This window comes from Phyllobates terribilis, unplaced genomic scaffold (assembly GCF_046119375.1).
Source record: "Phyllobates terribilis strain yellow unplaced genomic scaffold, ASM4611937v1 Scaffold_5__5_contigs__length_657084704, whole genome shotgun sequence".
Lineage (NCBI taxonomy): Eukaryota > Metazoa > Chordata > Amphibia > Anura > Dendrobatidae > Phyllobates > Phyllobates terribilis.
In genome coordinates this window covers 75449613-75473997 of record NW_027362765.1, presented here as the reverse complement: position 1 = coordinate 75473997, position 24385 = coordinate 75449613, and the positions used below count along the sequence as shown (strand labels likewise).

Sequence of the window (24385 nt, the reverse complement as noted above, 5' to 3'; positions counted from 1 at the left end):
ACTTTATTTGAAATAAAAGTCCACATGGTTTTACACATTTATTTAAAGATAAAAAACACAGTTGTACTCACCTACCACCTAATCCCCAAAGCCATTGTCCCCTGTAAAAAAAAAAAAAAAAAAAAAAGCAAATTTATAGTCACCTACCATCTAATCCCTGAAGCCTTTATCCCGTTAGAAAAACAAGAATGAAAAAAACCCCAATATCCTTCACCTGTCATAAGTGAAGAGATAATCCATACTGTCCCACGATGATCCAGATGACTTGGAGAGCAGTCACATCACCAGTCACTGATGTGACTGCTCTCCAGGACAGCATGCTCACACTGACACAGGAGTGTAATCGCTCCTGTGTCAGTGTGTAGTGCTGAGCTGCGTAGAGAAAGTTCACTGGAGTTCATCACCTGATGGACTCCAGTGAACTCACTCAAGGCACCACTGTTGTGTGAGAACTTTCTCATTCAATGAGCAGCGCCATAAATGAGATCACCGGGGTTCATCAGCTGATGACTTCCAGTGAACTTTCTCACCACAGCTCAGTGCTACACACTGCAGGAGCGATTATGCTCCTGTAAGTGTGAGCCGGCTGCCAGGGAGAATAGTCCAATGGATTATCTTCACAGTGGACAGGTGAGTATTATGGGGGTTTATTATTTTTTATCTTTTACAGGTGACAAGGGCATCGGGGATTAGGTGTTACTGTGAGCATAATGCTTTTTTATTTTTATTTCAATATTTACTTTTTCATTTGTTTGTTTGCTTTTTACTTGGTGCACAGGCGCCGGCTGATGAATACTCTCATCAGTGGCGCCTGCTCTCGCTGTTATCAGCGACAGCAGGCGTAGACTGATGGGAGTAGTATGCTCTCGTCAGCCGATGCCTGTGAACAGCAGTAAGCTTTTCACCACTGGTCACAGCTGCGGGCTCATCTGACAGCGTGATAACGCAGCGCTCTGATGGGCGGTACCGATATTATTGCCGATCAGAGACCGTGTTTCCCACGCTGTCACGCAGATGACAGTGTGGGAAACAGCTGATGTTCAGGCTGCTTGAGGAAGTCTGTGTTCAGGGTCCATGCCCAAACACTAGGTGTTCGGTATGGCCCCCGAACTTTACTGTTTGGGTTAGCCCATCTCTACTTACAAGCTAGGCCTGGGTCCCATCTCTACTTACAAGCTAGGCCTGGGTCCCATCTCTTCCCCATTTCATTTGAGGACTAATTGGGCACATGGATGCCACAATCACGCCCATCCTCAAAAAGCCATCCCTCAACCCAACTGCCTTATCCAGCTACCGCCCCATATCGCTGCTCCCATTTGCCTCCAAACTCCTTGAGCAAAACGTTCACGCTGAACTTTCCTCCCACTTTTCATCTAACTCTCTCTTCGACAACCGACAATCCAGCTTCCGCCCCCACCATTCCATCGAAACTGCCCTTACCAAAATCACCAATGATTTACTTACAGCCACAGCTAACAGACAATTCTCTGTACTGCTTCTTCTTGACCTGTCCTCTGCTTTCGATACAGTTGACCATTGCCTCCTACTACAGATCCTTTCTTCCTTTAGCGTCAAAGACCTTGCCCTATCCTGGATCTCCTCATACCTTTCTAACCGCACATTTAGCGTCTCCCCCTCCCACACTACCTCTTCACCCCGCCCCCTCTCTGTTGGAGTCCCTCAAGGCTCTGTCCTAGGACCCCTACTCTTCTCAATCTATACCCTTGGCCTGGAACAGCTCATAAAATCCCATGGCTTCCAGTACCATCTGTACGCTGATGACACCCAGATCTACCTCTCGGGCCCAGATGTCACCCAGAATCCCAGCATGTCTAGCAGCCATATCCTCCTTCTTCTCCTCCCGCTAACTCAAGCTCAATGTGGACAAAACTGAACTCATTATCTTTCCCCCATCTCGCATATCTTTCCCACCTGATCTTTCTATCACAATAAATGACATTACTCTTTCCCCTGTACCGACAATCCGCTGCCTCGGAGTAACCCTTGACTCTGCCCTGCCCTTCAAACCCCACATCTAAGTTCTCGCCACCTCCTGTCGTCTCCAGCTCAAAAATATTTCCAGAATCCGTGTTTTCCTCAACCCTCAATCTACTAAACTGCTTGTGCATGCCCTCATCATCTCCTGCCTCGACTATTGCAACATCCTCCTCTGTGGCCTACCTGCTAAGACTCTCGCAACCCTCCAGTCCATGCTCAACTCTGCTGCAAGACTTGTTCATCTCTTGCCTCGCTACTCCTCTGCTACCCCCCTTTGCAAATCCCTTCATTGGCTCCCATTCCCCCAGCATACCCAGTTCAAACTACTAACACTGACCTACAAAGCCATCCATAACCTTTCTCCTCCGTACATCTCTGAACTAATCTCCCGATATATTCCCTCACGTAACCTCCAGTCCTCCCAAGACCTCCTTCTCTCCTCCACACTTATTCGTTCCTCACGCAATCGCCTCCAAGATTTCTCCCGAATATCCCCCGTCCTATGGAATTCTGTGCCTCAACACGTCCGATTATCCACCACACCTGGATCCTTCAGACAGAACCAGAAAACCCATCTCTTCAAACAAGCTTACAGCCTACCATGACCTTGCTTGCTGCCACCTCAACCAACAACACCGGAGCTACTGCAACCCCTCAACCTACTGTCTTCGCCCCATTCCTGCAGAATATAAGCCCGCAAGGGCAGGGTCCTCTTCCCTCTGTACCAGTCTATCATTGTTAGTCTGTTTACTGTAAGTGATATCTGTATTTGGTATGTAACCCCTCCTTATTTACAGCGCCATGGAATCAATGGCGCTATATAAATTAATAATAATAATAATAATAATAATAATAATAATAATGGAGAGCTGAGTCACTAAGGTTAGTGACTATCCAAATTGAGTTCACCTGGGTTGGATGGCACACATTTTTTTTACATCTATAGCAGTAGTGGAATTTATGTATTTATTAATTGCTGAAAAAAAAATGCATCAGACAACCCATTTTAACTGCAGTTATATGGTTTATGTAAATGTTACATATTTTATATACATGGTTCAAACATAGGTGTATTATATGGATACTAATTGCTTTTCAATAACAAATAACTGGTAATTTAGTACATTTTCTAATAATCATCTAATGCTCTAAATTATTTTACCTTTCTCTTTTAGACTTATGATTTTACAATGAAATGCATTTTTATTATACAGTAAATGTTGTCAATAAAATAAAAAAAGAAAATCACTACTTCCCTGTGTGAGTTCTTTGATGTCTAACAAGATTTGTTTTCTCTGTAAAACATTTCCCACATTCTGAACATGAAAATGGCTTCACCCCTCTGTGAATTTTCTGATGTCTAACAAGATCAGATTTACCAGTAAAACATTTCCCACATTCTGAACATGAATATGGTTTCTCCTTTGTGTGAGTTCTCTGATGTATGACAAGATGTGATTTCTCTATAAAAAATTTCCCACATTCGGAACATAAAAATGACTTCTCCCCTGTGTGAATTCTCTGGTGTTTAACAAGTGTGGATTTATCCTTATAACATTTCCCACATTCTGAACAAGAAAATGGCTTCTCCCCTGTGTGAGTTCTCTGATGTATAACAAGATTTGATTTTTGATTAAAATATTTCCCACATTCTGAACATGAAAATGGTTTCTCTCCTTTGTGACTTCTCTGATGTGTAATAAGATAGTATTTATCTGTAAAACATTTCCCACATTCTGAACATGAAAATGGCTTCACCCCTCTGTGAATTTTCTGATGTCTAACAAGATCAGATTTACCATTAAAACATTTCCCACATTCTGAACATGAATATGGTTTCTCCTCTGTGTGAGTTCTCTGATGTATAACAAGATGTGATTTCTCTATAAAACATTTCCCACATTCTGAACAAACAAATGGCTTCTCCCCTGTGTGAATTCTATGGTGTATATCAAGTTTGGATTTCTCCTTATAACATTTCCCACATTCTGAACAAGAAAATGGCTTCTCCCCTGTGTGAATTCTCTGATGTATAACAAGATTTGATTTCTTAATAAAACTTTTCCCACATTCTGAACATGAGTATGGCTTCTCCCCTGTGTGAATTTTATTATGTGTAACAAGATGTGATTTCTGATTAAAACATTTCCCACATTCTGAACATGAAAATGGCTTCTCCCCTGTGTGACTTCTCTGATGTGTAGTAAGATAGTATTTCTCTGTAAAACATTTCCCACATTCCGAGCATGAAAATGGCCTCTCCCCTCTGAGAGCTATTTCATACTCAACAGTCCTTTCACTTTCGCTTTGCTTTGTCTTTGATGAAACAGAAGAAAGGAACTGTTGAAAAGGATTGGATGACAGATTTTTTCTAAGGGCTTGAGGTGTATCTGGGATAACGGCATGTTCTTCACATGGATTTGGTGTGATTCCATGATCATATGCTGCAAAATCAGAAAACATCAGATGTGTCACTGAGCTCCTGGCACACTCGTCTGCCAAGAATAAAATTGATTTTTATTATATTTCAATGAAACTTCATTAGAATAACATTAACATTTATATCATTATTTTATATAATTTTCATAAAAAACGAATATAATTCAATTATCAACTGACTAAGACAGTAGACCACAAATTAGGGCTTAATAGATTATAGTGCTAAGCTACTAGGTTGGCTCTCTCTTGAAGTTGCCTTCACCATAGAATCATATTTCACTGTACTTGTTACCAATCATTTCAAGTTACTTGTTCAGTAGAGACTCATAAATGGGCCTGTAAGTCAGTGTTGTCAGGTGGTGGGAGGAAGTATCAGAATCTATCGATATGGAGCAAGTGTTTTAATCTCTTTTGTTTTAATGGAACTAAGCAATAGATATAATAAAAGGGAAAAAAGGCCTTTATACACTTTCTACATGATGGCAGCCAATGGACACATTGCATCCTATAACAAATATATAAATATAAGAGCACTGGGAGATCTGAGAAAGAATTTGTATTAGTGTCCTACGTAAGTGCTGGTTGCCAGTCACAGGCTCTTTCATAGATCATCTGAATCATAGATTATGGACACCATTGAACACGAAAAATCAGTAAAAACATATGTGACTAAGATTCTAAATTTAGTAAATGCGCACTTATCTGATTCTTTGCATTGAATTGTCCTTCTCATTGATTTCTTTACACCAGTTATCTGCTCACCTTTCTCCCACTGCCTCTCAGCTCCTGACAAGCTACTGTTATAAATTTTGCAAAATCACCAGTTTTTCCGCTGTCAGAGCAGGTCTTCTAAACATGGCTCTCACTGTCCTGATCTATATTCTTGTTCTAGTACCCTGTTATCTCTATGTGTAAAGTGAGGAGACTGTAAGGAGACTGCATTGCTTTGATCTGCTCAAGAGACAACTTGATAATGCCCCTTTAAGAGATCCAGAGAAAAACTATTTTATCTTGTGGAATAGAAAAATTATGCTCCAGAAGAAAAATTTACATTAAGATAACATGAACTAAATTCACATTACCAATCCCTTAAAACTCCTTTTCATTGCTGCCCCAGAACTCTAACTGTCTCTATACTTACTCTTCAAGCCAGACAGGCATGTGAGCACTGTGGCCAATCATTGCCAGAAGCTATAAGCAATACGCTTCTGCTGTGGCCAATCATTGGCTTTAGCAACTGAATACACCTTTTCACCTGACATCATCCCCACTCTAATACAAAATACCAGTGACTGTCTGTCCGCTGTCTCTAACATCATGTCCTCCCTCTATCTGAAACTGAATCTCTCCAAACCTGAACTCCTTATTTTTCCTCCCTCTACTAACTTACCTATACCTGACTTTTCAATTTCCTTGGGTGGCGCCACCATAACTCCCAAGCAGCAAGCTCACTGTCCTGGAGTCACATTTGACACACAACTTTCCTTTATTTCCCATATTCAATCACTCACTCGCTCATGCCACCTGCACCTTAAAAACATCTCCAGAATCCAATCTTTTCTCTCCTTTGATGCTGCAAAAACTCTCACTGTTGCTCTCATTCACTCTCGTCTGGACTACTGCAACTCTCTTCTAATCGGTCTCCCTCTAAACAAACTCTCTCCTCTCCAATCCATTCTGAATGCAGCAGCCAGGGTCGTATTTTGATCAGGCCGCTTCACCGACACCTCTACCTTGTGCCGGTCATTGCACTGGTTACTCATTCACCACAGAATACAACACAAACTCATCTCTCTCACCCAAAAAGTTCTCCACAGTTCTGCACCGCCCTATATCTTATCCCTCATATCTATGTATCGCCCCTCCCGTGACCTCCGTTCTGCAACTGATCTAAAACTAACATCCTCCTTAATCCGAACCTCACACCTCCGTGTCCAAGACTTCTCTCGTGCCGCCCCAGTTTTCTGGAATGCACTGCCCCAAACGTTCCGACTGATATCTAGCCCCCATGTCTTCAAAAGTGCTTTAAAAACACATCTGTTTAGACAAGTCTATCACCTTGACTCACCAACCTAACTCGCTGTCTCCTCCTAAATGTTAATCTTAATCTGCCCCTGCGTATTCATCTGTCTCCACATCCTCCATGCATCAAATACCACAGGGTAACTGCCCTTAGACAGACAGATACTGGCTGATGACCATGTTCTACCTATTGTGTCCCCCCTTTTCCATATAGATTGTAAGCTTGCGAGCAGGGCCCTCAACCCTCCTGTAACTGTTGAAATGTGACACATTGTATTTTTATATTGTCTGTATATGTCCCTACTTCATTGTAAAGTGCTGCGGAATATGTTGGTGCTATATAAATAAAAAATATTATTATTATTATTACTGAATGTTTGTAGGACCAGTGAATAATGTACAGAGATTGGCCCTGTAACTTTTTCTGAGAGCAAAAAAGTGCCATTTTAATTTTCCTTGTTGAAACTTTGCTGGTAAATGTGGGTTTATGCAAATTCTTTTGCCAGTAAATTACACATCCAAAAGTCTATGAAACAAACGCTAAAAACATTCAATACATAATTGTAGCGGCCAGTGACAGAGTAGAATCTGTGATTTCTTTGGATTCTACTCACCTGTGCGGTTATATGTAGGAATATCCTCTTTACCCCGCTCATCACTCCTCACATATGTTCCTGCAGTATTAATAAAGGTCAGATCTTCACCCTGAAAGAAAGAGTGTAAAAGTCACAGACAGACGGAGAAATCACGTGAGATGATTTCTAAGAACACAAAAGATCATAAATTAAATAGACGATCACAAATGACAGCAGTTGTTATGACTTAGCAGCAGGTCTCTGGTATGAATCCAACCCATCATCTCCTAATTCTAACCAGCAGGCTCCATAACCAGAAAACTGTGAGAAAATCAAGACAACATCTAATGTCTATGATCAGCTTTATCCTGTCATCTCCACCAAGTATAAAACATACACTGAAAGGGCATCTTACTAGAGACAATCATTTAGTATCTGGTTGGATCTCCTTTGGCCTTTAGAACCTCAGAGATATGTCTAGTCATAGATTCCACTCGGTGGTGAAATTATTCCGCAGAATTATTGGGTCGATGCTCATACAATAAATTCTCACAGTTGTTGTAGATTTGATGCTGACATGTTCCAATCAGCCTTTTGAACCTTTTCTCAGAGATTTGCTTTATAATTAAGATCTGGGGACTGTGAAGGTCATGGGAAGCAAGAAATTCTCACTGTCATTTTCCTGGAACCAATCAACAACTATATGATCCTTGTTACAAATTCTGACCCTCCGAACAAGACAATTTTTGTACTCTCTCATCTCCTCTTGTTGCCCTTCCATGTCTCCCTAGACAACTCTGACAGTGATCAAAATGACCATTTGCTATTATACCTATACATATGGAATAAGGAGTTCATCAAATCCAATCTTTCTTGAGCAACTATAAATTATTAATCACTAGATTATTTATATCCCAAAATACAATTTTTTTATGAGAAAATCATTTACTAATACAGTATCTGCCATTACTACCTCTTGTGGTTGAGCAATCCATAGTCTGACTAATCGTACTGTAAAGAACCCTTTCCTATTTAGATGTTGGAATCACCTTTCCACCACAAATAATTATGTCCCCTGATCCTTTGCAAGTTCCTTCTATTAAATAAATTTTGTGCTGGCCCTTTGTATTGACCACACGTTTTTAATACACAGATTGCCTCTGAGGAACCCTTTTCCTATGCTAAACAAAGAAATTTTGCTAACCGTTCGTTAAAAGACAGACCTACCCGCCCATTTATTATGTGAAGCCCAAAAACTGGATTCCATTTTCAAGATGTGGCCTTAGATTTTTGGAGGAGTAATATTACAGTAGCCATATTGTCACAATGAGTTGTGCATTTGGACATATTAGTCAGAGAACAAGCGTTATATCCAGCTGCAATTTGCATCTTCTTGCATCACTTTACATCTCCAGCAACATAATGATAGGGAATTTGGATTGTGAACCCCCGATGGGGACAGTGATGATGATATCTGTAAAGCGCGTTGGAATTAATGGCGCTATATAAGCGAATAAAATAAATAAACGTGCACTTCGTGCTCATCAGAATGATTTTTTAGATCCTCTTCGGGTTCCTTTGATTGGATGTCTTTAAATACTTGCCCATTCTAGTCTAGGAATAAAGATTATGCCTCATTTGAACAAACTAAGGCTGAGTTCACACGATGCGTATTTAATGCGTTTCCGCGGCGTTTTTGCAGTTGCGTAAACGCCGCGGAAACGCATTAAAAACGCATGGTAGAAGGGCAGCAATGTTCCCCAATAGAAATCCGCATGTGCTGTGCCCATGATGCGCTCAAAAATCCGCAGCGTAAACGCTGCGCTCAAAAATCCGCAGCATGTCAATTAATTTTGCGTAAACGCGGCGTTTTCGCCGCCATTGACTTGCATTAGAACGTGCCAATTCCGCAAGACTGTATCTGTACTTGCGTTATTGGCGCGTTCTAATGTGCGGATGGTACCCGGGTGTAGATGAGAGGAGAGTCTCATCCACACCCAGGTACCATTAAAAAATCTGTAAAAAAATAATAAAATAAAAAATAAATGTATACTTACCATCTGTCGGCCCGCGCAGCGCTCCTTCTTGGTTCCCAGCACTTTGCAGTGAGTTGTAGGACCTGCGCTGACGTCAGAGTCATGTGACGGGTCACGTGACGCTGACGTCGGCAGGTCTTTCAATTCAAAGTTGCCGGCAGCCGGGAGAACGGAGTGAGCAGGACAGCGCGGGCCATCGGAGGTAAGTATATACACTCTCTCGGGTCACACTATATAAATCCATGCTGTTTGCATGGATTTACTTAGTGTGACCTAGTTGTCAAGCACTTTCCAGGTGATGCTAAAATCGCCTGGAAAGCGCTTGTCAATCCACATGCGGAAACGCATGTGGAAACGCATGTGAATCCGCATGTAATCCGCAGGAAAAACGCATGCACAATCTGCATGCGTTTTTTCTGCCAGGGAGATGCAGAAATGATGCAGAAATTTTCTGCTTCATTTCTGCATCGTGTGCACATACCCTAAGATCTCTTGATTTTCCCATTGAACTGTGGATTCACACTGAAACTGATACACAGAAAACTGATCACTTCATTTTATGCTGAGCTCAGGGTCTAATTTCCATATAAAGAACACTCTGATCGTGAAGAGGTTGTTATCTCTAATGAATTAGCCATTCAGGGTAGAAAACAAGACTGAATACAAGACCTTCACAGTCTCCTACACATCATATGGGAGATTTCATGACACCTTCTCTCCATTTACCTGATGATCCTGATGAACATTGGGATATTCTTGTTTACAGTCCTGTGGAAGAAGAGAATGGGGACATCACTTTGGTGTTGAACTCTTACTGGATAGAACTGTTCGGTAAAGTATTATTTTTTACGTGAAGTTGTAATCATTCTCTTTCTATGATTTCATGACATTTTCTCTCCATCTACCTGATAATCCTCAGGAATGTCGGGATCTTCTTGTTTACAATCTTGTGGAAGAAGAGGACGGGGACATCTCTCTGGCGTGGTCCTCTTACTGGATAGATCTGTAGGAAACACATACAGGGACTGATTCATTCTTTACATACAGATAATTATAGGCCGTGTGTATTTAGCCCTACTACCTGGTGATGTGAGGGGCTGGGGAACCTCCATCATGACGTCCTTGTACAGATCTTTGTGTCCTTCTAAATACTCCCACTCCTCCATGGAGAAATAGATAGCGACATCCTGACACCTTATAGGAACCTGACACATACAATGATACCGTCATCCCCCTGATCCCTTCATAACGTTACAGTACAATGTCCCAGCATTCCCAACAGTGTCACCTCTCCAGTCAGCAGCTCAATCATCTTGTAGGTGAGTTCTAGGATCTTCTGCTCATTGATGTACTCATGTATCAGGGGGTGAGGTGGAGGCACCGTTATTGGGTTTAGGGGTCTTTCCCATCCCTCAGACACAGGGTCCTGACAGCGCTCACTAGAGGTCTTCTTCACTACCGTGTAATCCTGGTTATGGAGCGACACATTAATAAATCTCACTACAGACATTTCCAGAGAACTCACCACTCCAGTTCTGTCCATCTGTTATTCCCATAGATAAGAATGATGTAATGTGACGTCATCAGAATCTCTCACCTCTCCAGTAAGCCGGAAGAGGATCTCTAGGGTGAGGTTTAATATCCTTGTCGCCATCTTGTCACGGATTCTATCCATCCTTGATGGTCAATCAGGAAAATTCTCTTATATAGAAGATCTCCACTGAGAAGATCCGATATTGTAGGGACCTGAATGGGGAGAAGATGATGATGTAACATCATAAAGATCTCATGTAAGAAATCTCCGGAGCTGTTACTGGCTTCACATGATCACTACATCCAGTCATGGCCCCGTCCTGCCCCCGGTATAACACACAATCACATTATAGTCACATACAGGGATTTATCACAGAATATCTCCAATCCAACACCAAAAACACAGAACAAATCTAAAAGAAAAATCTAAAATATCTAAAAATATTTCAGAAAAACAAGACACAAAGTTATAAAGTGCAGGGAACATCCACAGAAGTCGGGACATCAGAACTAGGCTTGAGCGAACATTTCAATGTTCGGTAAGAAAAGTTCGCCGAACAAACTGATATTCTCCGAATGTTCGTTGATCATTTCCGAATCCCATAGGAGTCAATGGGGGGGACCAAAAAAATGCATAGACAACACCTAGAAACGGTACCAAAAGCTGCCGATACACATCAAATTAGGTGTAGACACCAGGGAAGTGCCATCAATTGACCCGGAGTACAAGTACTATAATTATTATTACTGTGACAGCGACATTTATTCAGTTGCGCTTTACATGTCAAAAGGGGTCACCGACTGGTACAACAGGAGAGAGGACCCTGCCTGCAAGGGCGCTCTGTCACGGACATGGTTTGTGGAACCACTGTGCCACGGACCCCGCAGAGCCTGGAGGGGCGTGACTAAGCGAGCACTGGACTGTTCACTAGAGCCTCTGATGGTGAGGTTAGACTTGGCTCCCAATGAACGCCAGGTGCCACTCCAGGACAGACCAACGGACTTGCAGAAGCTGGACCCAGTAAGACAGACTAGATGGCGCAGCAGGCAGAGTCTGTATCAGAGTGCAGAGTCCGTATTAGGAGTGCAGCAGGCAGAGTCCGTATCAGGAGTGCAGCAGGCAGAGTCTTTATCAGGAGTGCAGCAGGCAGAGTCTTTATCAGGAGTGCAGCAGGCAGAGTCTGTACGCAACCTTACGCAACCTAGAATGCAGAACAAGAAGGTTCCACTAAAGCCAACCCAATAGATGGAGATCCAATCCCCACATTTAAAAAAAATTAGTGGCAAACGTCAGCAAAGTGGCATCAATTTCACTACTGTAGAAATAGTGTAAATAAGACCCACACCTCTTCCAGTACAGCCAACCCAGGAGATGGAGACCTAACCAGGAATGTTCACATTGCCCTAAATGAGGGCCTAATACCACTGAAGTGGCATCAATTTGATCAGACTACAAGTAGTTTAACGCAGACCCATACCTGTCCCACTACGCCAACCAAGGAGATGCAGACTCAATCGGAAGTGTTTACATTTAAAAAAATAGGGCCTAAGACCACCATTTAAGTGGCCAACAGATTGGAGATGGTGGAGTTCAACCTCTTAGCTTTGTCATGTGTAAGATTAAACAATCTTTTACTTGACCACAACAGCGGGATTGAGGGCTGACTGCAGTGCTGAGAGAGGGTAGAGTATGGTGAAATGGACAAACCGATAGACCGTGAGTGAGGTGCAGGCGGAGATATTACGGTGGACTGAGAAACGTGTAGTGTGGTCAGAGAATCAAAGACAGCAGGCATGTCCGCTTCACTTACAGCTGACGGGCTGTCACTCAGCCTAACTGCAGTGGGTATACAGATGGTTCTGTCAGACACCTGCGTGACACAACTTGGCACGGTAACAGAGGAGGAGGAAGAAGAAGCAGAGGTCTTTGATGGGGCGGCTGATGGTTGTTTATTGAAAATCAATTTACAGCTTATTACGTTTGCGTACCCGGTTGGGGAGAACAATATCTGCACCAAATGCTCAATTTCACTACAGTATAACTATAGAAATGCATGGAGACCAAAACCTCTTCCACTACAGTCAACCCAATGGATGGAGACCCAATCATGATTCTCCACATTTCAAAAAATTAGTGGCAGACCCTAGCAATGACTAATCAATGTCACTACAGTAGAAATAGTGTAAATAAGACCCACACCTCTTCCAGTAATTGCCCTAAATGAGGGCCTAACACCACCGAAGTGGCATCAATTTCACTAAAGTACACTGTAAGTATTGCAAAATAGGCCAAAACCAGTTCCTCTACAGCCAACCCAATAGATGGAGATCCAATCATGATTCCCAACATTTCAAAAAATTAGTGGCAGACACTAGCAATGTCTAATCAATTTCACTACAGTAGAAATAGTGTAAATAAGACCAACACCTCTTCCAGTACAGCCAACACAGGAGATGGAGACCTAACCAGGAGTGTTCACATTGCCCTAAATGAGGGCCTAACACTACCGAAGTGGCATCTGTGTCATCAGACTACAAGTAGTTTAATGCAGACCCAAACCTGTCCCACTACAGCCAACCCAATGGATGAAGACACAATTAGAATTCTCCACTTTTCCCAAAATTAGGGCCTAAAACCTGCAGCAGCAGCAAGAGCAGGCACAGAAGCCATATCACAGACTGCAATTTCAAGAGATCAATGCAGCACACTCAAAACGACAACATCGCCTACTCTGTACAGTCTGCAATTGGGGTGCAAAAGTCCTTGGAGATCCATGACTTGTTCATCTTGATGAAAGTTAGGCGGTCTACACTTTCAGGGGACATCCGGGGGCGCTTATCCGTCAAGACACTACCAGAAGTGCTGAAGACACATTCCGAGAGAACGCTGGTTGCCGGGCATAATAAAACCTCCAAGGCGTGAGAGGCGAGCTCAGCCATTCATCCGTTTTTGAAGACCAAAATGTAGAAGGGTCAAAATCCTCCCTGATGGTATTCATATTAAGCTCTAGATACTCCTCCACCATCCTCTCCAGTCGTTCACCACGTGTCAGACTTGTACTCTGTTGTGCTGGTGCACAAGCTGGTGCAAAAAATGTGTGAAAGGACTCCCAGAAATTGCTTCTGCCACTTACTCTGCTGCTGCTGCTACTGTTTTGGCGTTGACGAACTGACGTTCTGGAGGTTGAAAGACTACAGCTGCGATGCACACTGTGTGCCTTACTGTTATCTTGGGGTAAACCTCTATTAAGGTTGCTTAAAAGCTTGTTTCGATACTCAACATAAGCGGGTCTCTTTCCAGGGCGGGAAGCATCTGGCAAAATTGACTCTTAGGCTGTGTGCCCACGATGCGTTTTTTAAGCGTTTCCGCAGCGGCAAAAATGCTGCAGAAACGCTTAAAAAATGCATGGTAGAAGGCCTGCCATGTTCCCCAATGATAATCCGCATGTGCTGTGCACATGCTGCGGAAATTTCCGCTGCGGGTTATCAATGCGGAAAAAAAAGCAGCACTACCAATTATTTGCAGAAGAGCTGCGTTTTCGCTGCCATTGACTTTCATTGGAACGCTTGGATTCCGCATCACTGCATCTGTAGATGCGGAATCCATGCGTTTCAATGTGCGGATGGCACCCGGGTGTGGAGGACAGGAAACTCTCCTCCGGACCCGGGTACCATAGAACCTGTAAAAAATAAAATAAAATAAAAAATAAATATTATATTTACCTTCTGATGGCCCCCGGTTTCCTTATCTTCACTTGCCGGCAGATCGCGGTGGACTGAAGGACCTGCGTTGATGTCATAGCCATGTGACGGCAGGTCCTTCAGTGTAGTGTACCGCGAGCTGCCAGCAAGCCAGGACGGAGCGAAGCAAGACTCCGGGGGCCATAGGATGGTAAGTATATATTTCTTTTTTACCATTCTTTAAGGTCACAGTATACAGTCATGGCCAAAAGTATTGAGAATGAGACAAATAGTAATTTTTCCAAAGTTTACTGCTTCATTTTTTGAAATGGCAATTTGCATATACTGCGGAATGTCAAAGAGTGATCAGCTTAATAGCAATTACTGTACTTGCAAAGTCAATATTTGCCCAGAAAATGAACTTTAACCCCCAAAACACATTTCAACATCATTGCAGTCCTGCATTAAAAGGAGCAGCTAACATCATTTTAGTGATTGATCCATTAACACAGGTGTGGGTGTTGATGAGGACAGGGCTGGCGATCAATCGGTCATGATTAAGTAAGAATGACATCACTGGACACTTTAAAAGGAGGCTGGTTCTTGGTATCATTGTTTCTCTTCAGTTAACCATGGTTATCTCTAAAGAAACACGTGCAGCCATCATTGCACTGCACAAAAATGGCCTAACAGGGAAGAGTATTGCAGCTACAAAGATTGCTCCTCAGTCAACAATCTATCGCATCAAGAACTTCAAGGAGAGAGCTTCCATTGTTGTCAAAAAGGCTCCAGGGCGCCCAAGAAAGACCAGCAAGCGCCAGGACCGTATCTTAAAACTGTTTCAGCTGTGGGATCGGACTACCAGCAGTGTCGAGCTTGCTCAGGAATGGCAGCAGGCTGGTGTGAGTGCTTCTGCACGCACTGTGAGGCGGAGACTCTTTGAGCAAGGGCTGGTTTCAAGGAGGGCAGCAAAGAAGCCACTTCTCTCCAGAAAAAACATCAGGTACCGACTGATATTCTGCAAAAGGTACAGGGAGTGGACTGCTAAGGACTGGGGCAAAGTCATTTTCTCTGATGAATCCCCTTTTCGATTGTTTGGGACATCTGGAAAACAGCTTATTCGGAGAAGAAGAGGTGAGCGCTACCACCAGTCTTGTCTCATGCCAACTGTAAAGCATCCTGAAACCATTCATGTGTGGGGTTGCTTCTCAGCCAAGGGAATCGGCTCACTCACAGTCTTGCCTAAAAACACAGCCATGAATAAAGAATGGTACCAGAATGTCCTCCAAGAGCAACTTCTCCCAACCGTCCAAGAGTAGTTTGGCGCCCAAAAATGCCTTTTCCAGCATGATGGAGTGTAGCACCCTGAGGATTCGGCTGCTACAGGGGTATTGCACCTCAACCCAGAGGTGTGATATTCCACTCCCGGGTAAGGATGGAGTGTGGAACTGAGCTCAGAAAGCTGCATGCACTACACACATCCCATTTCCGAGGAACAGACCAACGGTACTCCCACTTAGAAATGTGCAGGTACGACCGAGTCTGTTCCTGGCTGGAGTGGGAGGGGGGTGGTACATCCCAGTAGTGTAGGGGCAGATAGGGGGAGCAGCCTGGGTAAAGATAGGAGCTCATTGGGTGCTGGTCACCTGAGCTCACACATAGAGGGAGTATTTAAGGTGGGCACCATCTAAGAACAGGGTCAGTCTGTGAGGAGCCAGAGAGACACCAGTCTTTTGCAGAGTGAGGTCAGTCAGTCAGTCTTTGCAGAGGAGTCAGTCTGTGAGAAGCAGTGGAAGAGAGCAGAGAGCAGAGCAGCCCCAGAGAGAGAGAGGAGAGAAAGAGAGACCCAGAGGGGGAAACAAGAAGGAACTCTGAGAACCCACATACAAACCTAGGGTGAAGAGTTGGCAATAGGGTACCGGATCCCAAACTGGTGGGGGCTAAAGCACACCTCAGCCAGAGACCGGAGGCCGTGGGCAGGATCTGCCACGGCCACCCACCACATCCACTCTGAAGGCAAACCACGTGTAGGGTCAGGGAACCCAAGGCCAAGGGTCTCCCAACAGAAGGCCCGAGGGAGCTGGACCTAGGTGGATCCCTGGTGGGGACGGCCAGAAGAAAGGACAAGAAGGAGGGCTCAGGGACACGCTCCGGACTTGCTTGGGGGTTGGCTGAATCCAGGACCTGGTGGACGCAGCACGGCTCGGGTGGTCACTCAAGGCCGGAGTGACCGGAATATCTGCAGTAAGTAAACACCCTGAACTGCACAACCCGACTCTGTCTTTAATTTTCATCTACGCTGCACCACCACAACCCCCATCCTCTGCACCTGACCCCCTGAGGCCATACCCCTCCCGTTGGGGGTTATACTATCTAAAGCTGCACCAACACCATCAGCCTCAGCGGACCCTGCTGCAGCGGCGGCCGTAGTGACCGCAATCCAACGGGTGGCGTAGTCGACATAACGAACTTTGTAACATCTGTAGGACTGCCACATACTCTGAGCTTGACACCCTGGGCACGGACCGGGTCACAGCCACTCGGAGACTACAACCCCCATCTGATCCGGCTCCGGGTATTCCCCTAAAGAATATGGCCCAGGGGGCGCGTCAACTTTGGCGTAGTCGGCAGGATAACGTGCCCGCAACAACCGGGTACTGCGTGCCTGAAGAAAAGTTCACCGTTACCTTAACAAGAAGTCTCCTGCCGGTTCCGGAGGGTCCCCGCCATCGGGCCCCATCACAGGTCGTTTCCCGCCGGTTGTCCGCCATTTGCAGCTTTTTCCCGCCATCTGCAGTGTTTCCCGCCACTGGGAAGCGATTCCCGCCATTTCCAAAGATTTCCCGCCTTGGAAGAGCGGACGCCATTATGGGCGTGCCAGAGGGTGGCAAGAGGCCACCTCCCATCGTGGGCCAGGTCGAAGAATGGCGCCAAAAGCGGAAACCGCGCCCACCAACAGAGACTGTGATGCTAGAGGTGTCTGTCAGCGTGAAAGAACTGCCCCTGGAGCTGACAATCACCAAGTGGCCCCGGGACCGCCCTCGAAGTGGGAGGACTGAGAAGAAGAGAGCAAAGATGGGTGTCGCTTGGAGCAGTCGGGAGAGAGCGCACCCGGAGACAAGAAGCCTGGAGCAGAGTCCAGAAAGAGCCTACCCGGAGATGGAGGGAGAGCCAGGCAGCACCGACCCAGTGGTCAGGAGCCTGATGCGGGCCGCCACTCCAGGCAGCACCGACCCAGTGGTCAGGAGCCTGTTGCCGGTCGCCACTCCAGAAGGCCTGCTGGAGACAACGAGAGGAGAGCAGAGCAGCACCGACCCGTTGGTCAGGAGCCTGCTAGAAGCAACGACCCCACTAGGCTTAGTGGAGGTCCTGGCACAGCTCCCCCGAGATCGGGAGTGTGCACAGACTGCGCTGGAGGGCCTCGCACGGAGGATGGCCCGGGTGCAGCGAGAGACGTTAGCGGAGTGGAGCCGAGAGATGGCCCAGCAGACAAGAACCCGTCAGCGGAGCACGCCACCCGAGACGAGGAGACAGACCGCCTCTGAGGATGGCGCAGGAGGACTGAAGGCCGGAGACGGCGCCGAGAAGGGAGCCGAACGAAAGGAGGCAGGTAAAGGGGACGTCTCTACCCCAAACCGGGAAACCGCGTGCCTGCCCCAGCTCCCCGTCGCAGAGCCCGAAGTACCCCCTGCCGTGCCCGTAACCGCAACGTCACCGCCACAGACTAGGCCTCAACCGGAAGCCGCAGCCGCGACCCCTGTGACGTCACACGCCTCGACCCCGAGCGTGACCAAGCAGGAAGTACTACCAGCCTGGTCGCAGGGCCTAGTACCCCCGGGCGCCGCAATACCAACAGCGCCCCCTACCTCCGCGGAGCCACCGGCCTGGTCACAGGGCCAAGTAGCCCAGGGCGCCGCCGTCCTTACGGTGCCCTTCACTTTCCAGGTGCCCCAGGCCTGGCCGCAAGGCCTGGGCAACCCGGGCGCCACCACCACCGCGCCCATAAAACCAAGAGTGCCGCATCTGGGAGAAGATCTGTTCGCCCAACATACGTGCCCGGATGGGCAGCCCTTTATATGGCCACCGGAGTTTCACCATCCCCGACTCCGGAAAGAGAGACCCCTAGACGAGCCCCTGATTCCGGTTCCAAAGCCCGTAAAAAGGACCTCGCCCCCGCTAGAGGAGGCACAGTTTGAGTGGGACCCCACCGGAGAAGATCTCATGGGGTTCACTCAGGAGACTCGGGCAGCCGCAGCGGAGCGTGCAGAGTGCTGCCGCCAGCAGCTCGAGGTCTTTGAGAGGGAGCGGAGAGAGAGGCTGGTCCGGGAACAACAAGCCCAAATAAAGAGCGCGGAGCAGAAGAGCCGGGCCAGGAGGAGTCCCCGTGCAGCTCATGGTCCCCCTTCCACCGGGACTGTGATCAAGTTTAATATGCAGCACGGGTGGGGCTTCATCCGAGATCACCGCACCCCAGGCGACGTCTTCGTGACAAGAAGAGACGTTGAGTCCCACCTACCGGAGGGACACAGAGGACGTGACCTGTATGTAGGGGACGAGGTCACCTTCACCTGGCACAAGTGTGCCAAAGGACCCTACGCCCTCCATGTGCATCGCCTGACGGAGGAGGAGCTGCGGTGTGAGGAGGAGCAAGAGGACCCGGACGGGTCTGAAGCTAAAGTTAATCACAAAGAAAGAGCAGGAGGACGTCGTCGTTGAGTACAGCAGAGTAGAAGCTGTAAATAGTTGCCCGTCGGGGCACAGTGAACCGTTGCTGCTATTATAGTCCCCGTTGGGACCAGAGAATTGAACTGTTACCCGTATTTCCCTTAATCCCTCTGACCGAGGACTGAGAGCGGTCATCCCTTTCCTAAATACCTGGCCGAGGACTGAGAGCGGCCATATCCCCTTGTATATAGTTGCGCTTCCTAAAGCGCTCCCTACCGGTTTTATAGGAAGACCATTTTTCTAGAGAAACTGTTGCACTTTTCCCGGGCACACGTTGCACAGTGTCCGGAGGAGGAGCTAGAAGCAAGAGAAGTCTACGAGAATGTTATTTATGAAAAAAAAAGTTTTATTGCTGATATATATGTTTTATATGTTTTTATTATGTTGTTTATGCAAAAATTGTATGTTTTGGTGTTTTTATATCTTACAGCCCGAGGACGTGCTGTGATTTACCAGGGGGGAATGTAGCACCCTGAGGATTCGGCTGCTACAGGGGTATTGCACCTCAACCCAGAGGTGTGATATTCCACTCCCGGGTAAGGATGGAGTGTGGAACTGAGCTCAGAAAGCTGCATGCACTACACACATCCCATTTCCGAGGAACAGACCAACGGTACTCCCACTTAGAAATGTGCAGGTACGACCGAGTCTGTTCCTGGCTGGAGTGGGAGGGGGGTGGTACATCCCAGTAGTGTAGGGGCAGATAGGTGGAGCAGCCTGGGTAAAGATAGGAGCTCATTGGGTGCTGGTCACCTGAGCTCACACATAGAGGGAGTATTTAAGGTGGGCACCATCTAAGAACAGGGTCAGTCTGTGAGGAGCCAGAGAGACACCAGTCTTTTGCAGAGTGAGGTCAGTCAGTCAGTCTTTGCAGAGGAGTCAGTCTGTGAGAAGCAGTGGAAGAGAGCAGAGAGCAGAGCAGCCCCAGAGAGAGAGAGGAGAGAAAGAGAGACCCAGAGGGGGAAACAAGAAGGAACTCTGAGAACCCACATACAAACCTAGGGTGAAGAGTTGGCAATAGGGTACCGGATCCCAAACTGGTGGGGGCTAAAGCACACCTCAGCCAGAGACCGGAGGCCGTGGGCAGGATCTGCCACGGCCACCCACCACATCCACTCTGAAGGCAAACCACGTGTAGGGTCAGGGAACCCAAGGCCAAGGGTCTCCCAACAGAAGGCCCGAGGGAGCTGGACCTAGGTGGATCCCTGGTGGGGACGGCCAGAAGAAAGGACAAGAAGGAGGGCTCAGGGACACGCTCCGGACTTGCTTGGGGGTTGGCTGAATCCAGGACCTGGTGGACGCAGCACGGCTCGGGTGGTCACTCAAGGCCGGAGTGACCGGAATATCTGCAGTAAGTAAACACCCTGAACTGCACAACCCGACTCTGTCTTTAATTTTCATCTACGCTGCACCACCACAACCCCCATCCTCTGCACCTGACCCCCTGAGGCCATACCCCTCCCGTTGGGGGTTATACTATCTAAAGCTGCACCAACACCATCAGCCTCAGCGGACCCTGCTGCAGCGGCGGCCGTAGTGACCGCAATCCAACGGGTGGCGTAGTCGACATAACGAACTTTGTAACATCTGTAGGACTGCCACATACTCTGAGCTTGACACCCTGGGCACGGACCGGGTCACAGCCACTCGGAGACTACAACCCCCATCTGATCCGGCTCCGGGTATTCCCCTAAAGAATATGGCCCAGGGGGCGCGTCAGGAGCACCTTGCCATAAAGCAAAGGTGATAACAAAATGGCTCATGGAACAAAACAGAGATTTTGGGTCCATGGCCTGGAAACTCCCCAGATCTTAATCCCATTGAGAACTTGTGGTCAATCATCAAGAGACGGGTGGACAAACAAAAACCAACAAATTCTGGCAAAATGCAAGCATTGATTATGCAAGAATGGACTGCTATCAGTCAGGATTTGGTCCAAAAGTTGATTGAGAGCATGCCAGGGAGAATTACAGAGGTCTTGAAGAAGAAGGGGCAACACTGCAAATATTGACTTGCTGCATTAACTCATTCTGTCAATATAACCTATTGGTACTCATAATATGATTGCAATTATATTTCTGTATGTGATATAAACATCAGACAAACACTAATAAAAACCAGAGGCCAGCAGATCATGTGAAAATATAATTTTGGTGTCATTCTCAAAACTTTTGGCCATGACTGTATAAATCCATGCCGTTTGCATGGATTTATATAGTGTGACCAAGTTGACAAGCACTTTCCAAGTGATGCTAAAAATCGCTTGGAAAGCGCTTGTCAACCCGCATGCTTCACATCCGCATGTCCCTGGCAGGAAAAACGCATGTACAATCCACATGACTTTTTTCTGCCAGGGAGATGCAGAAACACTCAGGAAAAAATTCTGAGCATTTCTGCATCGTGGGCACATAGCCTTATGATGTGATTCTAACAGAGTGGCAACCCAGTCGTCAGCATTATTTCGAATCCTAGCTATACGAGGATTATGTTGCACATAGTGCATCAAGAAGGCACTCATATGTCGGGCTCTTCCAGGAGGTCCAAAGCCAGGCTGTATTGTGGGCTGCATAATACTGACGCTTGTTTCCTCCGTCCCCTCCTGCCAACCAAGTTCAAATGAGAGGGGATGATTATCCTCTTCATCCTCTGACAGCTGCTCGCCCAACACCTCTTCCTCCTCCATTAGTTCCTCAGCTCTTGCACCTTCATTAACAGTTTGCCTGGTATCACCAAACCCCCTAGATTGCTGTAATCCACCGTCACTTTGCATCCGCCTGTGTGACAACAGTCTGGAAATTTGTGACATTGGTATCCCTTCCACATCCTCCTCTTCTTCTGGGGCCACCACCTCCTGCCGCAGGTTATTCAAAGCTTGCTCCAGCATGTATATGACCGGAATAGTGATGCTGATGACAGTATCGTCAGCACTAACCAGTTTAGAAGCCATTTCAAAACCGTGCAGAAGGGTGAAGAGGTCCTTAATCTGTTCCCACTGAGCAAACGTGATATGCACCAAGTCCGTACTGCGTTGCTCCAAGCTATAAGTCATGACATGCTGCATCAGAGCTCGTTGCTGCTGGCACAGTCGCTGCAACATGTGCAGAGTGGAATTCTACCGCGTCGGCACATCGCAGATCAACCTGTTAACTGGCACGATGGAAGTCGATGACATGAGGGGTGCGAACGGCGTAAGTGAGCACACAGCTTCCGTACTTTGTAAAGCAGCTCATCCAGGCCAGGATAGTGGCGGAGAAATCGCTGTACCACCAGGTTGAGGTAGTGAGCCATGCAAGGCACGTGTGCGAGCTTGCCTCGTGCTGCTAACAGGGTTGCACCATTATCGCACACGGCCTTCCCTGGCTCTATGTTCAGCAGAGACAGCCATTGCTCAAACTGAGCCTGGAAAGCTGCCCACAACTCTTCACCTGTATGACTGCGATCTCCAAGGCTTATTAATTTGAAGACTGCCTGATTAAAGTGAGCCCTGACTGCGCAGTACGGAGGTGGTGTGTATTTGCTCCGCACCCTTTGAACGAGTGTCTCGTTAAGGCAGAGGTTGAGTGCGCAGGTGAAGGGCCTAGAGGAGGTGGAGGACGCAAAAGCAGCGGAGGCAGTGGGAAATACAGAGGTTTCTTCTGCAAGCCTTGGGGATTCGAAGATTTGTGGAGCAGCCCCTTCCCCACATGCCCCCACAGCCAGCAGAGTCACCCAGTGCCCAGTAAGTGAGATGTAACGCCCTTGGCCATGCTTACTCGTCCAGGTGTCTGTGGTGAAATGCACCCTGGCACCCGTAGATTTAGACAAGGAACGGGTGATGTTGTCTGCGACATGGTGGTGTAGCGCAGGCACAGCTTTCTTAGAGAAGTAATGGCGACTGGGCAACTGCTACTGGGGGACTGCGATGGCCATCAGTTTTCCGAAACCATCTGTATCTCCCAGGCGGAAAGGCAGCATTTCCGTGGCCAACAGATTGGAGATGGTGGAGTTCAACCTCTTAGCTTTGTCATGCGTAGGATGAAACAATCTTTTATGTGACCACAACTGTGGGACCAAGGTGCCTGGCTAAGGTGCTGAGAGAGGGCGGAGTATGGTGAACCGGAAAAACTGGTGGAGTGTGAGTGAGGTGCAGATGTTACGGTGGATTGAGAAACATGGGGTGTGCTCGGTGAAACAAACACAACAGGCGTGTCCGCTTCCGTTACAGCTGACGGGCTGTCACTCAGCCTGACTGGAGCGGGTAAAGAACCGGAATTTCTGTGATGAGAGACCTGCGTGACAATACTTGGCACGGTAACAGAGGAGGAAGAAGTAGCGGATGCGTTTGATGGGGCAGTTGATGGTTGTTGAGGTGCGCTGGCCCACATTTTAGCGCAGTAAGATTCCCAGCGTAAAGAATGTTGTTTGAGCATATGAACGTTTATGCATGTAGTCTTCAAATTATTGTAGTTTTTCCCTCTACTGAGTTTTTTATTGCAAAGTTTGCAGATAACGTGAGTTGGCTCATCTTTGCAGTGCTAAAAAAGGCCCATGCTAGGCAACCCTTGCTGCCCCTGCGAGCTGCAGACCCGTGACCGCTGCTGGCCACAGCCCTGGTTGTGGCTAAGGATGCAGTGCTCCTCGTGCTTGTATCACCCTGTGTCTGCACCGTAGGGCGAAATGTAACCTCCTCGTCTTCCTCCTCCACCTCCTCAGATGAGCTACTCGGCTGCGTGACTCTGGGTTCACATCAAGTAGGATCTTCAACCTTGTCATCATCCAATGTGTTATCCCATTCCTCGCCCTCAGAGTGACCCCTCTCCTCTTGTTGCCCTGACAGCACAGTACAGTCTGCATGAGCCTCAGGTATCTGAGTCTCATTGGGATCACCTCCCTCCACTGTGGTCAACGTCTGGTGACGAGGGTCAGGAACCTGCTCGGACCCTACTTAGTCCTACCCCGAATCCAAGCTAAAAAAATTTTGGGCATCGGTGCAGATGCTTTCCTCCACCTGGACTCTGTGACTGTTTGGAGTACACGTCTGATGCCCATGGTGTAGAATGGGTGAAGAGTTCTACAGACTCGCCTATCTGTGGGTCGCTACAGTCAGTTGGGCAGTTAGCCAGTTGTGACGCGGGGGGGAAGCATGGGAAATTGGGGTGCCACCTCTGTGGACTAAGAAGAGGAGAGGGCACTGGAAGCAGAGCTTGCCATCCACTGGAGCACCTGCTCTTTCTGGGCCTTATCAACAAGGCGTAACGCTGTGCGGCTGCCAAAGGAAGGGAGTGCAGTAGGCCATCCACTAACATAAGTTGTCAGTTGTCTTTGGATAGGACCTGTTTGTGTTGGTTCACTAGTGCTTTCACTAACATTACCACGTACCCCACGAACACCAAGCCT

General features: G+C 47.0%; 1 pseudogene; it reads right to left on the bottom strand.

Annotated features, from left to right (window-relative positions):
- Positions 1 to 24385, bottom strand: part of LOC141271469 (uncharacterized) — a 524545-nt pseudogene that overhangs the window by 94326 nt on the left and 405834 nt on the right.